The 18,914-nt window shown below is 35.6% G+C and overlaps 1 protein-coding gene across 1 annotated transcript in view; it reads right to left on the reverse strand.

The window, feature by feature from the left end:
- IRAK4 (interleukin 1 receptor associated kinase 4) overlaps positions 1-16,237 on the reverse strand; it is an 87,262-nt gene extending 71,025 nt beyond the window's left edge. Inside the window, exon 1 of the mRNA XM_086713611.1 lies at positions 16,097-16,237. The gene's annotated coding sequence lies outside the window, so the exon portion shown is untranslated. The remainder of the gene's footprint in view (positions 1-16,096) is intronic.
- Positions 16,238-18,914: the final 2,677 nt, after the last annotated feature.

Here is an 18,914-nt window from a genome sequence, read left to right on the forward strand (position 1 = left end):
TAACTGGAAACAACCCAAATGTCTATAAAAGAAAAGTGGATAAAGAAATGGTATATTCATACAACGGAATAAAAATTTTTAAATACACTAAATTTATAAATATCAAAAACATTGTTTTGCATGAGAGAAGCCAGAAACAAAAGAGAATGTGCTGTGATTCCATTCATATGAAGTTCAAAGCAGGCAAAATAAACTATAGTAATAAACATCAGGACAGTGGTTGCCTCTGAGTATGTTGGCAGGGGGAGTGAGCAGCAGGGTTCAGAATCAGAGGGGGTTGGATCCAAGGGCTTGAAGGATCTTTTCCATGTGAAGGAAATATTCTGTATCTTGTTTGGAATGGGGTAAATGGATTTGTAAATTTGTTAAAACTTGTCAGACTGTGTGCACTTAAGATCGGTACATTTCACTGTATGTAGATTATACTTGAATAAAATTATAAAATCTGTGTGGCAGTCATGGAGCTCTTTGACTCAGATATTCATTCAAGAGTGCAGCAGGTATGCAGTTAACCTATAGCCGCAAGCTGTAACACCTTTAGGATGTGCTGCAGCATTGGAGCTAAGGACATGTTCTCTTTTGCACCTCCAGCCAAATGACTTAGCATGGCCTGAGTATTAGATGCTGGCCATTTCTGCTCAATGAGATACTTTCTTAATGGGAAGTTTGTTTAGAGCGTCCCCTTAGAACTAGCCACAATGTTTCAGAGGTGCACTATAGTCTGAGGCTCTTCCTATCCATCTGTCCTTGCTTTCCCCTCTCTTTCTCACATTTTAGACTTGTGGCATGGTCTGAATGTTTTTTCTGACCTACTTCTGCTTCCTCTTGCCTTTTTCTTTCGCAGTCGTTAGGCTTAGTAAATCTTCCATGTCTAACTCCATCTTGGCTTTTGCTACAAACTGTCAATTAAAAAAGTCTGTGATAGAAAGGAGACTAAATATATGTCATATCAATACATTTATAGGGTGTAATTCCAGAAAAGTTTTTTTTTTTGTTTTTTTTCCAGAAAGTAAATTGCATTTATGCCTTTATGCTGGATGCAACAGGCTTACCTAAAACATGTATTTAATGGTTGGATATAGAGTTGTGTACAAAGGCACAACTGTAAACAAAAGGCTCTCTGTAAACAGAAAGCAGAAGTTATGATCAGATTAGGAGGAATTTAAGCCAAAACACATTAAGGAAAGGCTATTTTGTATTCTTAATACCAAAACCAGACAAGGATGCCACGAGAAAAGAACATTATAGGCCAATATCCCTGATGAACATAGATGTAAAAATCCTCAACAAAATATTAGCAAAACAAATTCAACAATACATTAAAAGGATTATACCCCATGATCAAGTGGGGTTCATTCTAGGGATGCAAGGATAGTTCAATATTCACAAATCAGTTGACGTGGTACACCATTAATCAAATGAGGGATAAAAAGCCTATCATTTAAAAGATGCTGAAAGAGCATTTGACAAAATTCACTATTTATGATGAAAACTCTCAACAATGTGGTTATGGAGGTAGTGTGCCTCAAAATATAAAGGCCATGTATGAGAAAACCACAGTTAACTATGTTCAATGGTGAAAAGCTGAAAACTTCTCTAAGAAGGAACAAGACAAGGATGTTTACTCTCATCACTTTTATTCAAAATAGTACTGGAAGTCCTAGCCACAACAGACAACAAAAGAAATAAAAGCTATTTAAATTGGTGAGGAAGAAGTAAAACTTGCACTATTTACAGATGACATGATATTATACATAGAAAACCCTAAAGCCTCCATCAAAAAACTGTTACAACTGATAAAATAGTAAAATTGCAGGATACAAAATATGCAAAAAACCTGTTATGTTTCTATCTACTAATAATAACTTATCACAAAGAGAAATAATCCCCTTTGCAACTACATTAAAAAGAATAAAATACCTAGGAATAAATTTCACCAAGGACAGGAAGGACCCATATATTGAGAACTACAAAATATTAATGAAATAAATGGAAGAAGACTCAGATAAGTGGAAAGATGTATTATGCTCATGGATTAGAAGAATCAGCATTATGTCCATACTACCCAAAGCAATCTACAGATTCAATGCAATCAATATAAAAATTCTAATGTCTGTTATTTTTCAAAGAAACAGAATAAATAATCCTAAAATCTATATGGAACCACAAAAAACTGAATAAAGTGATCTTGAGAAAGAACAAAGCTGAAAGCATCATACTCCCTGATTTCAAACTATATTACAAAGCTACAGTAATAAAGACAATAAGGTATTGTCATAAAAACAGACATACAGATTGATGGAACAGAATAGAGAGCCCAGAAATAAACGCATGCATATATGGTCAATTAATTTATGACAAAAATGGGGAAAAGAAAATCTCTTCCATACATGATGTTGGGAAAGCTTGACTCCCACATGCAAAAGAATGAAACTCAACCCTACCTTACAATATATCCTAAAGTTAACTGAAAGTGGATTAAAGATCTGAAACCATAAAACTAAAAGAAAACATAGGTGGTAAGCTCCTTGACAGTCTTACTGATATTTTGAATCTGATCCCAAAAGCAAAAGCAACAAAAGCAAAAATAAATCAGTGGAAGTACATCATACTCAAAGCTTCTGCACAGCAATGGAAACCATCAACAAAATGAAAAGGCAACCGACTAAATAGGAGAAAATATTTGCAAATAATGTATCTGATAACAGGCTAATGTATCTGATAACAGGCTAATATCTAAAATACATAAAGAGCTCATAAGCTCAATAGCAAAAAAATGCGATTTTAAAAATGAAGATGTGAATAGACCTCTTTTTACCAAAAAAGACATACAGATTGCCAAGAGGTACATGAAAAGATGCTCAACATCATTCAGGGAAATGCAAATCAAAACTACAATGAATATTACTTTACATATGTTAGAAAGACTATCATGAAAAAGACAAGAAACAACAAGCGTTGGCTAGGATATGGAGAAAAGGGAACCCTTGTGCACTCTTTATGAGAATGTTGAGTTTCCCCAAAAAATTAAAAATAGAACTACCACATGATTCAGCAATCTGATTTTTGGGTATTTATCTGAAGAAAACGAAAACACTAATTTGAAAAGATATATGCACCCTTATGTTTACTGCAGCATTATTTACAATAACCAAGAAATGGAAACAGCCTGTGTCCACCAATAGATGGGTAGATAAAGACTTTGTGGTATATACATAAAATGAAATATTAGTCATAAAAAAATAATGAAATCTTGCCATTTGCAACAACATTGATGGGCCTCGAGGGCATTATGCTAAGTGAAGTAAGTTAGAAAGACAAAAACTATATGATCTCTTTTATATGTGGAATCAAAAAGAAAAAAAAAATCAAGCTCATAGATACAGAAAACTAGTGGTTGCCAGAGGCAAAGGGTGGCAAGATAGTGAGAAATGGGGGAAGGGGTTAAAATGTAAAAATTAAAAAGAAGTGAAGCAATGTTAGAGGGAACTGAGGATTTTTTTAAATTAATTAATGAATTAATTTTAGGGAACTGCGGATTTTAATTATTTCCTGAAGTGAGGCTACAACAAGACTCATGTTGCCCATTGAGGAGGCTTTGATTTCATATACCGATGGCTCAGATGATAATTTCCCATTCCCCTCCTTGCCTTGGTTAGAGAAGCTAGTTAAGTAAATTGATATTTGACAGTATTGAGGGTATACAAAAACAACCCAAGGATGGAATATTGTATATTAATCTATGACTGCAGGAAGGAGGCTTTTCAAAGTAAATCAGGAATTAAATTTCACAAAATGCTGTTTCACTGTGAAAGGAAATAGACAAATTCATCTGCAAGGACATGTCAGACACAGAAAAATTAAAAGTAAATTAAAAATAAATTTTTAAAAAAGGAAATATTCATTTTGATAGCATGAAGAGACATTTCAAATATTGGTGACTTTAAAGGCAACCAACAAACTGAAGGATGAAGAGAAAGGAAATTTCCCCTGAAAACAAATAATTGTACATGTGAATCATTCTGTAGTTAATTTTTCTTATTGTTTTATTTTTTATGTTTTTAAATTTGCATCCAAAATAGTTAGCATATAGTGCAACAATGATTTCAGGAGTAGATTCCTTAGTGCCCCTTACCCATTTAGCCCATCCCTCCTCCCACAACCCCTCCAGTAACCCTCAGTTTGTTCTCCATATTTATGAGTCTCTTCTGTTTTGTCCCCTTCTCTGGTTTTATATTATTTTTGTTTCCCTTCCCTTCTGTTCATCTGTTTTGTCTCTTAAAGTCCTCATATGAGTGAAGTCATAGGATTTTTGTCTTTCTCTGACTGACTAATTTTACTTAGCATAATACCCTCCAGTTCCATCCATGTAGTTGCAAATGGCAAGATTTCATTCTTTTTGATTGCTGAGTAATACTCCATTGTATATATATATACCACACCTTCTTTATCCATTCATCCATCGATGGACATTTGGGCTCTTTCCATACTTTGGCTATTGTTGATAGTGCTGCTATAAACATTGGGGTGTCCCTTCGAAACAGCACACCTGTATCCCATGGATAAATGCCTAGTAGTGCAAATGCTGGGTCATAGGGTAGTTCTATTTTTAGTTTTTTGAGGAACCTCTATACTGTTTTCCAGAGTGGCTGCACCAGCTTGCATTCCTGTGTAGTTAATTTAATTTAATAAACTTGTGTGGATAAGCCAACAATATAAATTTATGTAATATATTTCTGGACTCAGCTGTCTCTTCAAAAAGTTATTTTCTTTAATAACCAAAATATATGTTCTGTCTGAGAAACTTTATAACATCTGGCTTAAACAGTTATGCATAATAATTTTGTAAGTATATCAAATGCATTCCTTTGCATTTATCTCAATTGTAGCTATATAAATTTATTTCTCCGATTATTAGACTAATATCTTTCCTGTCATACTTTGAGATCCATAAGGGCAGGGATATTATTGGTTGGTTGGTTGGTTGGTTGGTTGGTTTTTATCATTGTATCCTCAGCATCTGACACAATGTCTGGCACATAGTGGGCCCTCAATAATTCTTATGAATCAATAAATGAAGAATGGAACACAATAATATTGATGTAATTCTCTATTAAGGACTATAGCTAAATTTATTCCTTCTAGATGGAAGTCTTCCTGGAGGCAGAAAGTTGCCGTGCTCATTTATTGCTGCATCCATTCAATCAGCAATTTATTTACATGGCAGACAACACTATTCTAAGCATGGAATACATGGTGATAAGAAGAATAGATATAGTTCCTGCCCTGGAGGAGCTCATAATCTGGTAGGTAACTGATTAAAGACTTATCAATTCTCTATTTCTAATATTTTATGTACAGCTATAATTATACATTTATAGTAGTGCTGTATCAGAGGGCTCTCATAAGCTCTTATTTGATCCTCACATATTTGATCTTACATATTTATATACATATATACATACATAACATATATACATATTTGATTCTTACATATTTACATTTGTGTTTCCACTTTAAATTTCAATTTAGTATTTTCAAAGTTCCCACAAAATAAGTAGAAATGATTCAATGCAGTTCTTTACACTTAGGAAGGCGAGGTTGTGATAAGGTCTAACAGTTTTTCAAATACCATTAAAAATTCTTAAGATTAAAATTTTCCTTTCCTAACTTCTTTCAAAGACAATGAAAATAGGCATTTTTGAAACTGAGTATAATTTTATTAAACCTTAAATCTTATTTTATTAAACCTTATTTCAATAAGCATAAAAATCAGGGAGTAGTATTTTTAAACTAGGTTATTTCCTAATCATATTGTCTAAATATAAAATACTTTCTTTAAAAAATTACTGTTGTGTTTATTTTGGCTTATATTTTCTTTTATTGGTTTTTTGTCTCTGGTGAGTATTTTTTTTATTTATTTTAACCGTTCCTCAAATAGTAAACAATAAGTTGTTTTGAGAGTTATATTCTCTAAGTTGGAATGGCATCATCATTTGCAGCCATTTTCTTCTCCTTCAATGAAATGTAAGGAGGGTTCAAAATTTCTATGACATTTTTTAGATCTTTCTCTAACATAAATGACTCAGTACTCTGAATATCTGTGCTTTATATTTTTAGCCTCATTATTTTGCTGTTTTCTTCTATTCTTATTCCTTATTCTGATGATCCAATTCCAGTCATCCTCATCAGCATGACTCAAGTCTTTTTCTCTTCTAGGAGGTGTTCTAGGAACATTCCAGCAAAACCTCCCTATCTGTAAAACTCATCTAATATGGGATCATGGGTTCCTTTATGATAATGTCTTTTTGTTGCTTATTCAACATTCCACATGTTTTCCCCTAAATGAGATTGCAAATTCCCTGAAATCAGGGACTAAGGTAGTATAGCCAAGTGTATCAGAATCATGGATTCTCTAGCTGGATTGCCTTGGGTGACTCCCTGCACTCTCACTATTTCCCTTGGGGCATAAGACAACTGCTGTAAGTAATTTCCTCTTCTAAAATACTCTAAAATATTATTTTTTCAATAATAAGTATCATTTACATAGCAATTTACCACAATTTATTGAATTTAGTCCTGATAATATTATGTCAAATATGTGTCGTTATCCTCACTTTATAGATGAAGACCCTTTTGCTCAAAGAAGTCAAGAACTTGCATGAGATGATATTGTAAGAGGTAGAACCAAGGCTATTTATCTATATATAGCACAGTACTTTGCATACTGATGGTACTAAATTAGGTGATTGATGAGTTGTCTCATGCTTGAAATCTTTTCCTACTGGGGCTTTCTGTGTAGACAGCTGTTAATTTCTTTGAGTTTCTCCCTGTTCATTTCCTGGAAACTTTCCCTCTTCCCACCTCAAGAATTTTAAGAATAGGAGAGGGTTAATTATGTATCAGCTACCATTCGACTATGTCAAATTGAACCCTGAAATTAATTCGAAATTTCCTGCTTGACTTGTAAAGTCAGTCTCTATTCGTTTTATACTTTAAAACTTCATATTCTCTTGATCACCTTTCTGTGACTGCACAGCTGAGTCACTCTTTCATGTTCCCTGCTCCACTGCTTACTTCCTTTCTTCCCCTCAAGCCATTACATCTGTCCTTCCTTACAAAATATGTTTCTTGTTGGTTGAATCTGTTTTTAATTCAAGTCTTCAATCATCCTTCATTGCCTGGAGTACTTACAGCTTGTCCAAAAGCCCATTTGTAATTTTACCCCTTTACTTTAGATTTCTTCTTCTCTTTCTTTTTTTCTTTTAGAAATCTTGTTCTTTGATTTTCACATAGTATTATCTCTTTATCTACTGTTCATTCAAACTTTACTATTTTCCCATGCTGACTATAGCAGAACGAGTTGAAATTTATCTGCTGATAATCACACATACATCACTAATTAAAGTTCACTTATTTAACTATATGTGGATTGAAAAACAACCCAACCTCTGCCTCTTTATCAATCTAAATAAAAAACTAGGATTCTATTTTGTCTTAAAGATGATGAAATTTCAGGAGAAGGAAAACTTTGGGTAAGATAGAAATTTCTGTGACAACTAAGGTAGACAACATTCCTATAACAAGATAAACATACAGATTTTGGTATAAACGTGTGGCTTGGTGTCCATAAAAGACCTGAGCCCCCCCCCCCCCTGCACCTCTCTCTCTGTGTTTGTGTAGGGAGCTCAAGACACTGCCTATTTCTGTATCCCAATTACTTTTTTCTCATAGCAGCATTCACAGTGGCTGTTTTGATTCAAAAGGATTAAACTTCTTGCTTGAGTTTTCCCTCTCAGGGTTTGGTTATCAGACCTAGGGGCTAAAGGGCAAACCTCCACATTCTCACATTCGAAATCAAATGTCTAATTTCAGGTTCCCAATAACAATATAAATTATACATTACCCCTGGGAAGATGCAAGACTATCAGTATTACTTAATTCTACCGAAGTTGTATCAGGGTCTGCACTAGCTTGTCCCGCTTCTTGATTTTAAGGGATCCCAATTTGGCAACTCTTATGGTCTTATGTGGATAAAACTCTACCGTGCTGATAAATCAGCTCAAGGGAGTCTAACATATCTGGAGTTTGAATGCCTGTATCAAAAATTGCCTTATTATTCTTTATTCTCTGAAGGTATCATTCAGTCAAGTCTTTCTGAAGTTTCATACCATACTCTTGCTATGAGACAAATTCTACCCCTGGGCTGAACATATAGGGGACTCTAGCTCACAGACTCCTCAACTCAATAATACACGCCATTTATACTGTTGATTACTTATGCCCATTGCTCCAAGCAGTCTAGTGGGGATCTAAGATCTTGCTGCTAAGCACAGTTGGCTGGCGTTTCTGCTGTTGTGTTGCCCAGAATCTTTAATCTTTGGTTTCAGTCTTTCAAATCTTCCCAGATGCCTGACCTACCTGATTTCTAATCGGGGTTCGAGGTACTTGACAACTGAAGCCTGCCTTTGTTAATTTTCTTAACTTGAATCTTTGCCTACTTAGATCTTCTTTAGTCACAGCCTTCAAATTTACTCTCTTATAGTTGAATTCCTCATTCTGCCCCTGTGGCCTCCATCCTTTTTTGTTTCAGTCTAAGTTCTGGTGACATACCCTGGTCAGTCATTCTATAACTTGCACATTATGTGTGAGGGAAGTAATACTTTTTTTCCCTCAATGCACAGCCTTTGTAATTAAATAAAATATAACATTGAGTAGTAAATCAGAAGAATGTGCCCACATATCAACATACTTGTTAAGTGAATTAACACATTAAGTTATCCACAATTATTAAATGATAGTCTAATTATTAAACTTTTCATTCAATAAACGAATCAGAATGGTTTAATTAGTCTCACTACATTATTACCTTAGGCTCAAGGTCTTCAGCAGCTCTTGCTAAAAGCTGATTTATTTTTAGTTATAAATTTAAGAGTGCAAGCTATAATAATTTCCAGTACAATGATGAAGCAATTGCTTCTCTTTACAAAAAGAAAATCTCTGGCAGAGAGTTAGCTTATTTATGGGTATGAAGAAATCAACATGGAAAATAATACAAAGAAGACGGTTTAAGAAATGTTCATTGGATAAATGAATGAATGGTTGAACTAACCATACTGCTTATTTTTTGTGACATCTTTTGGACATGATTGTTTCATTTACTCATATTGGTAGCATTCTTATCATGTTAGGAAGTCTAACATATCTGGAGTTTGGATTCTTATATGAAAAATTCCCTTAGTATTCTTTATTTTCTCAAAGTATCATTCAGTCAAGGGTATCTGAAGTTTCCCACCAGTCTCTTATCTGGTTTCTTTCCACAAAAGTTATGCTGGAGGTGAATTATTGGCCAATTGATAACAAACAGGTTATAAAAACTTATACCTGATTGGAATGTCATGTTCAGTGTTTGACTTCCTAGAAGAGTTCCAAGGTATTTTTCCCATTGAGTATGTTTTCTGCTTTTTCTGTTGGTAGCGCTAGTAAATTCAGATATGCATTATTTGGTATCAGACATAAATAGCGATGCATTGCCATTATAAAGCTTGTAAATGGTATATAAAAATGTTTTTCTATACTGAGACTTTTTAATAGGATGTTCATGCTAGAGAGGCATTGTAGTATTTAGCACTGAAGTCCAAGGAAATTAGCTGGTGCCATATCATGTATTAGACACAATAATGCTCAGTTGCCGGTAACAGAAACCCAAAATAACAATTGTTCCAACAAAAGAACAATTTATTTACATCTCAGGTAAAATTCCAAAATGGACAGTGCAATGCCGCAGGGGAGATCTGTTCCACAAAGTCCTCAAGAACTGGATTCCTTCTATCTTGTTCTATAATACATAGATTTCTTTAAATTTTTTTAAAGTTTATTCATTTTTGAGAGGGAGAGACAGAGCATGAGCAGAGGAGGGGCAGAGAGAGAGAGAGGTAGACACAGAATCTGAAGCAGGCTCCAGGCTCTGAGCTGTCAGTACAGAGCCCGACAAGGGGCTCAAACTCACCAACCAAGATCATGACCTGAGCCGAAGTTGGACGCTCAACCGACTGAGCCACCCAGGCGCCCCTGTAATACATAGATTTCTATTCACAAGGTCTACTCATGGTCCAAATTGGTTGCTCCATCCACATTTTAAAAGAGAGGAAGGGAAAAATGAAACTAGAAAGAAGCAAATGGTGTAGGCCAGCTATTTTGTGGGGGCCAGCTTTTTTAAATGCTTTTTAAAAAAACGTTTTTATTTATTTTTTGGGAGAGAGAGATGGAGCACGAGCAGGGGAGGGGCGCAGAGAGAGGGAGTCACAGAATCCAAAGCAGGTTCCAGGCTCCCAGCTGTCAGCTTAGAGCCCGATGTGGGGCTTGAACCCATGAACTGTGAGATCCATGACCTGAGCTGAAGTCGGATGCTTAATCGACTGTGTCACCCAGGCACCCCATGGAGGGCAGCAATTTTAAAGAAAAGTTTTGCTTACATGTTATTAACTAGAATTCAGTCATATGCCACTTAAGCTACAAGGGAGACGAGGCATCCATGAATCTGACTAAAATGTCAGAAGTTCTTTAATTATGGAAGAAGAGGAGGACTTTTGAAGGGCATTAAGGATTCTCTACCACCATATGTGAGTTATTTCAGGTTAAGGAAGCTCTGAAAAAAAAGATTGAAATATTTAATTACTTTGATTAGTCACTGGATAATACCAGCCATTGAAATTTTTAATATATAAATCACAACGTGTTATATATTACAACCTAATATGCATTTGGTCAGTTTTACAATTGAAATACATTGGAATAAGGCATAGAAAAAATAAGTAAGTCATAAGAGTATGTAACATTAGTCATAACTTCTAATTGTCTATTAACCAAACTGGGTCAAGTGTAAAGAACATGAATTGCTCAAAATTATCAGAGATTAAAATAAATCTCCTTAGTAAAATGGTATTTCTCTACTCCTACATTATTGCTTTGAGTGTGGCTGAAATAAAGAGACGAGGGAACTTGACTGAAACAAATTGGATGAACTAGAAATCCTGATGAACATCATATAACAAAAAGTTGGGGCTAGTTGTGCTAGCTCAAAGAAAATGGGAATGCATAAACATGTGGCAGAATAAATCTTTTCAATAAATACTGAATGTAACAAGGTTAGATACTGCATTTCTTTGATATTTGCATGTTGCACATGAATAAATTTAAATTGAAGAAAAAATATTTAGAAATTTATGTTCTATGTAATTTTAAAGAGAATATCAATTCAAGAATATTCCATTTGAACAACAAATGTTGTTAAAATGTCAATACTACCCAAAGCAACCTACATATTCAGTGCAATCCCTATCAAAATAACTTCTTCACAGAGTTACAACAAATAATCCTAAAATTTGTATGGAGCCAGAAAAGACCCTGAATAGCCAAAGCAATCTTGAAAAAGAAAGCCAAAGCAGGAGGCATCACAATCCCAGACTTCAAGCTATACTACAAAGCTGTAATCATCAAGACAGTATGGTACTGGCACAAGAACAGATACTCAGATCAATGGAACAGAATAGAGAACCCAGAAATGGACCCACAAACGTATGGCCAGCTAATCTTTGACAAAGCAGGAAAGAATTTCCAAGGGAATAAAGATAGTCTCTTCAGCAAGTGGTGCTGGGAAAACTGGACAGAGACATACAGACGAATGAACCTGGACCACTTTTTTACACCATACACAAAAATAAACTCAAAATGGGTGAAAGACCTAAATGTAAGACAGGGAGCCATCAAAATCCTCCAGGAGAAAGCAGGCAAAAACCTCTTTGACCTTGGCCGCAGCAACTTCTTACTCAGCACGACTCTGGAGGCAAGGGAAACAAAAGCAAAAATGAACTACTGGGACCTCATCAAAATAAAAAGTTTCTGCACAACGAAGGAAAGAATCAGCAAAACTAAAAGACAACCGACGGAATGGGAGAAGATATTTGCAAATGACATATCAGATAAAGGGTTAGTATTCAAAGTCTATAGAGAACTAATCAAACTCAACACCCAAAAAACAAATAATCCAGTGAAGAAATGGGCAAAAGACATCAATAGACACTTCTCCAAAGAAGACACCCAGGTGGCCAACCGACACATGAAAAAATGCTCCACATCACTCATCATCAGGGAAATACAAATCAAAACCACAATGAGATACCACATTACATCTGTCAGAATGGCTAACATGAACAACTCAGGCAACAACAGATGTTGGTGAGGATGCAGAGAAAGAGGATCTTTTTTGCGTTGTTGGTGGCAATGCAAGCTGGTGCAGCCATTCTGGAAAACAGTATGGAGGTTCCTCAAAAAACTAAAAATAGAACTACCCTATGACCCAGCATTTGCACTACTAGGCATTTATCCATGGGATACAGGTGTGCTGTTTCAAAGGGACACATGCACCCCCATGTTTATAGCAGCACTATCAACAGTGGCCAAAGTATGGAAAGAGCCCAAATGTCCATCGATGGATGAATGGATAAAGAAGGTGTGGTAGATATATACAATGGAGTATTACTCAGCAATCAAAAAGAATGAAATCTTGCCATTTGCAACTACGTGGATGGAACTGGAGGGTATTATTGCTAAGTGAAATTAGTCAGAGAAAGACAAAAATCCTATGACTTCACTCATATGAGGACTTTAAGAGACAAAACAGATGAACAGAAGGGAAGGGAAACAAAAATAATATAAAACCAGGGAAGGGGACAAAACAGAAGAGACTCATAAATATGGAGAACAAACTGAGGGTTACTGGGGGGATTGTGGGAGGAGGGATGGGCTAAATGGGTAAGGGGCACTAAGGAATCTACTCCTGAAATCATTGTTGCACTATATGCTAACTAATTTGGATGTAACTTAAAAAAAAAAGAATATTTCGTTTGGTGATCTTTTGCTTCATTAATTATATCACTTGTTTCCACAATTTTCTCCCTTTTTGCACCTGCATTTGCAAGATATGAGAAATATGCTATGCTCTCTGCCTTCCCCCAACCCTGGAAACACTCTGCTCAATATATACTTTACTTTGTGAAGGAAGCTTAGAGTTTTTTTAGTGCCCTCTACTTGAAAAGATTGAATTCTCTAAGGTGACTTTCAAGCAGATGTCATTTATTAAATAGTTATGTTTCCTCATTAATCTTAGCATTTTTCTCATCAGTTCTGCTATGAAAATGTAGCCAAAACAAAACTTTGGGGACAGTCTGAGGCATGTACTGCCCACTCCATTCCTTTCTTTGCTTCTGGAAGCAGATGTGTTTTAATACAGGGGGGCAGTGGGTGGGTGGGGGGGGGAATGATGATACAAAGAGGACTTTCTTGGTCTCTTCTTCCATAGAGTTTATAGTATCTATATGTGTTTTGTAGTACACAAGTATTATCTCTTGGCTATTAACATTCTGTGCAATAAAATTAGCCTTCTTTTCTCTTTTAAATTAGAAGTTTAAATAAGTTGGAATTTATTCGTCCTTCTCTTCATCTTCCTTTGGCTTACTAGGGTAACAGGATGTAGACATTTAAGAGCAATGTGCTGACAAAGCCAAGAGAATGCATTTCCTTTACACTTAGCGGGAAAAAAATCTCCAAAACAGTAAAATATAAAAAGGATAAATTTAGGGGCCACCTGTCTGGCTCAGTCAGAAGAGCATGCAACTCTTGATCTCAGGGTTGTGAGTTTGAGCCCCGCATTGGGTATAGAGATTACTTACATAAATAAACTTAAAAAAAAAAAGAGAGATTTAGAAAGTGAAGAGCAGGAGTGGCCTGAGGTTGTGTGGGGCCTGAGGGTTATTTAATATGGGAGGAACACTTCTTTCAGAATCAGAGTGCAAACTATCTTTACAACCCTAAAACAAGTGACCATGTGATCACGTTGATAGGGTCTGTCCTGGGGTTTTGGAGGTGGCCTGTGCACGTGAGAGGACCCACAGCTTCTATAGCTTCATGGTAAGTGTGTCTCTGGTTCATCTACAGTACTTTTTGGGGTTTTTGCTATTGATTTGTGTTACACTTCACTGGATCCCCCATTTTTACTAAATGGACTTTCTAGAGCCAAGCATTGGATTTGTTATATCATAGAACAGAAGTTGGGCAGTATGGCCCTGGCCTCAGACTATTTCTGTGGAGCCTGTGTCAGTCCATGTGCCAGAACCACGAAGCTGCCTTTTTGTTTTCTCTCTAACAAGAGATCAGAAGGTCTCTTTCTGGGGAGGGAAATGATTAATGAAGAACATTCATCTTGTAAAGAAACATCTTAAACAGTGTCCGTTCACCCTATACATATTGATTATTCTTTCAAGGAGAAATCCAAATGCCATGACTATAAGCTGCGCATAGCATCTGTGAACTCCTCATAAGCTCAGTTAGGAAATACAAAGTTGGGTGTGTTTGTGTGTGTGAATATATATGATAATTTTGTCAGTTTGGCAGGCAATTATTTTTACTTAAAGAACAAGTAATTTCTTGGCATTTTATACCCACAGGTTATTAATATACATAGTTTATAAAGTGTTAAGATTAGTTTTTAGCTAACACACTCATCATTCTATTTAAAATAAATCGTTTCCCTCTTTAATGGAGACATTTTTGGAAGTGATATGTTTATTCCTACATTATTGAAATATATATTTTCAGAATTTCATATGGAATTTGTTTTATAAATTCATTGTGTGTGTGAATACATGTGAATACATACATGTGAATACATACATATACACACAGACACAAACATACATGTGCATACATACACATACATTTTGTCTCTTGCATGGCCTATGTGAATAAAATTACAAAATTCTACTATGGTTATATTTATTTATGTGGGAGGATAAAAGAATAAAAGAAATGAAAGGAAATAGCCTATGCATGGATAGGAAGACTTGGTATTATCAGGATGTCATTTATGTGCACACTCATCTGTAGCTAAGTACAATTCAATTGCTTTTGAAGTGTTGTGCTTAGGAACTTGAAGATTAAAAAGGGATTTTAAAGTACATTTATGAAAAAATCATGCAAAAATAGCCAGGAAATTTTTCAAAAGAAGAACAAGGACCAGAGACTTTATCTTATTTTTTTTAAGTTAATATCAGACTTCAACAACTAACTAACTTCAGCAATTAATCTGTATTATGTAATTAGGTATGTAGTGTACTGATGTACACAAGTCAATAGGAAATAAGCCCAAGTATTTATTATGATTTAGTATATCAGCACAGTGGCATATAAAATCACCGGGCGGTGTTAGGAAATAAAAATAGCATTTATTGGGCACTCACTATGTACCCGGTGCTGCTCCAATCACTTGACATCTGTCATTTAATCCTAACCTCACAATAACCTTATGAGTTTGTATTAGTCCTGATTTATAGATGTAGGATCTAAGACTTAGAGAAATTAAATAATTTGCCAATGATCATACAGGTGGTAAGTGAGAGGTGGGTTTTAGATCTAGGCAATCTGGCTTCCAGCCCAATCTCTTAACCAGTATGCGTTACTGCCCACAGTGCCCCTTGCCAATGATACATGCTAGTTATTTTAGAGCATTGTCAGTATAACAGGCAAAACAGTTTTTAAGTATTTTTTCACTTTCTAAATTGCATTCTTTAATTACCAAGGAGAATGAACTTGTAAAATATTGCATATATAGATGTCTTTTTTTTTTTTTTTTTTTGGTAAACTACCTACTCCCACTGTTATGTTCAACTTTTACTTTTTGATTTATAAGAATTCTTCACATACTAAGGATATTACTCTTTATCATATATATGGTTGCAGCCACACTCAAATTCAAAAATGACAAACCATACTTTGCCTCTATATTACTAATTATACTGTTTTCACCTTTCCTGAAACGTACTTTCCCTGCATAATCCCTGCTCTTCATGATCTCAGTTTAAACATACCTCACAGTAAGGCCTTCCCTGAAACCCAGGACTAAGTTAGAATGCCCTCTTCCAGGTAACCAAAATACCCTGTACCTCCCTCTTGTAAACATGAATCATATTTATATTTACTTATCCAAAGTTTATCCACTCTAATAGAGTAGATATTCTGCTTATATTCTGCTTATATTTACCTGTGAAATGTTTTCCTTTCATAATTTTCTTGTTCCTGATATGGCCTTTTCTTCCCACTCCCTTCAATGTTTCTTGTAAGGCTGGTTTAGTGGTGGTGAACTCCTTTAACTTGTTTGTCTGGGAAACTCTATCTGTCCATTCTGAATGACAGGGTTGCTGAGTAGAGTAATCTTGGTTGCAAGTTTTTTTTTCCTTCCAGTACTTTGACTCTATCATGCCCCTCCCTTCTGGCCTGCAGTTTCTGCTGAAAAAATCAGCTGGTAGCCTTATGGGGTTTCCCTTATATGCAGTGATTTTCTTTCCTCTTGCCGCTTTTAAAACTCTACCTCTACTTTTTGGCATTTTAATTATTATGTGTCTTGGTGTAGACCTCATTGGGTTAATTTTGTTGGGGCCTCTTTGCTTCCTGGACCTGGATCTCTGTTTCTTTACCCAGATTTGGGAAGTTTTCAGTTATTATTTCTTCAAATAAATTTTCTACTCCTCTCTCTCTCTCTTCCTCATCCGGGATCCCTATAATGGGAATGTAATTATGCTTGCTGATGTTCTTGAGTTCCGTTAACCTATTCTCATTTTTTATTATTCTTTTTTTCCATTCAGCTTGGTTGCTTTCCACTACTGTGTCTTCCAGCTCACTGATCTATTATTCTGCTTCCTCTAATCTATTATTGATTCCCTCTGGCCATTTATTTTATTTTTTAAATTTATTTCTTTAAATATAAGTTAGTTAACATACAGTGTAGTATTGGTTTCAGGAGAAGAATCCAATGATTCATAACTTATATATAACACCCAGTCATCATCCCAACAAGTACCCTCCTTAATGCCCATCACATTTGGCCTATCCCCCCACCCACCTCTTCTCCAGCAAACCCCAGTTTGTTTTCTGTATTTAAGAGCCTCTTGGGGGCACCTGGGTGGTTCAGTCAGTTGAGCGTCCGACTCTTGATTTTGACTCAGGTCATGATCCTAGGGTCATGGGATTAAGCCCCATGTCTGGCTCCACACTGAGCATGGAGCCTGCTTAGGATTCTTTCTCTTTCCTTCTGCCCCTCTCCTCTCTCTCTCTCTCTCTCTCTAAAATAAAAAAAAAATTTTTAAGTCTTTTCTGGTTTCCATTATCTCTGCTTTTATTTTATTTTTCCTTCCCCTCTCCTATGTTCATCTCTATTATTTCTTAAATTCCACAAATGAGTGAAATCATATGATATTTTTCTTTCCCTGACTTATTTCACTCAGCATAATACACTCTAGTTCCATCTACACTGTTGCAATATGGCAAGATTTCATTCTTTTTGATCAAGTAATATTCCATTATATATGTATACCACATCTTCTTAATCCATTCATCAATCGATGGACATTTGGGCTCTTTCCATAATTTGGCTATCATTGATAGTGCTGCTATAAACATTGAGGTGCATGTGCCCCTTCGAATCATCATTTTTGTATTCTTTGCATAAATACCTAGTGGTGGTCATAGGGTAATTCTGTTTTTAATTTTTTGAGGAACCTCCATATTGTTTTCCAGAGCGGCTGCACCAGCTTGCATTCCCATCAACAGTGCAAAAGTGTTCCCCTTTCTCTGCATCCTTGCCAACATCTGTTGTTTCCCAAGTTGTTAATTTTAGCCGTTCTGACAGGTGTGAGGTGGTATCTCATTGTGGTTTTGATTTACAATCAACAAAACTAAAAAGCAACCCATGGAATGGGAGAAGATATTTGCAAATGACATATCAGATAAAGGGTATCCCTCCAGTACATTTTTAATTTCAGTTATTGAATTCTTTGTCTCATTGATTCCCTTCTTTTTTTACATTTTCTTGTGTTTTTTTTTCACCATGATCTCAATTATGTTTTTATTTTTTTTCACAACTTTGTTTTTAAAACTGAAGAGGAAAAAGGAGAAAATTAACATTATTAGTTGCATATGAGCAATGAAAATATTTTTACACATAATTTTCTATATTTTCCAAATTATCTATAATTTATTCATTTATTTTTACTCTAACTTTAAATCTTTATATATTTTTACTTAAATTTAAAGACATTTTAGGGGCGCCTGGGTGGTGCAGTCGGTTAAGCGTCCGACTTCAGCCAGGTCACGATCTCGCGGTCTGTGAGTTCGAGCCCCGCGTCAGGCTCTGGGCTGATGGCTCAGAGCCTGGAGCCTGTTTCCGATTCTGTGTCTCCCTCTCTCTCTGCCCCTCCCCCGTTCATGCTCTGTCTCTCTCTGTCGCAAAAATAAATAAACGTTGAAAAAAAAATTAAAAAAAAAAAAAAAGACATTTTATTAAATTTATAGAGAAATCTAGCTTCAAAAATCAATTGGAACCAAAAGGCTTATAATGAAAAACAGAAGTCTGGTCTCAACTCCTCTCCAATTTCATTCCCTAAGACAACTGTTTTTTGTGGGTTTTTAAAATTTTGTTTAAATTTTAATAAATTTTAATTACACAAACATCTACATGAGACACTTATTTTTTTAAATTTTTTTTTTTTCTCAACGTTTATTTATTTTTGGGACAGAGAGAGACAGAGCATGAACGGGGGAGGGGCAGAGAGAGAGAGAGACACAGAATCGGAAACAGGCTCCAGGCTCTGAGCCATCAGCCCAGAGCCCGACGCGGGGCTCGAACTCACAGACCGCGAGATCGTGACCTGGCTGAAGTCGGACGCTTAACCGACTGCGCCACCCAGGCGCCCCGAGACACTTATTTTTTAAATCAGAGTTCCTATTCTGTGCCTCATCTGTGGTAAACATAACTTTTGTAGTTATTTTTAAATATTTTTCAAAGTAGCCATTTATTTATTCAT

The sequence above is a fragment of the Puma concolor genome, chromosome B4 (assembly GCF_028749965.1).
Source record: "Puma concolor isolate L17-30 chromosome B4, mPumCon1.1.hap2, whole genome shotgun sequence".
Lineage (NCBI taxonomy): Eukaryota > Metazoa > Chordata > Mammalia > Carnivora > Felidae > Puma > Puma concolor.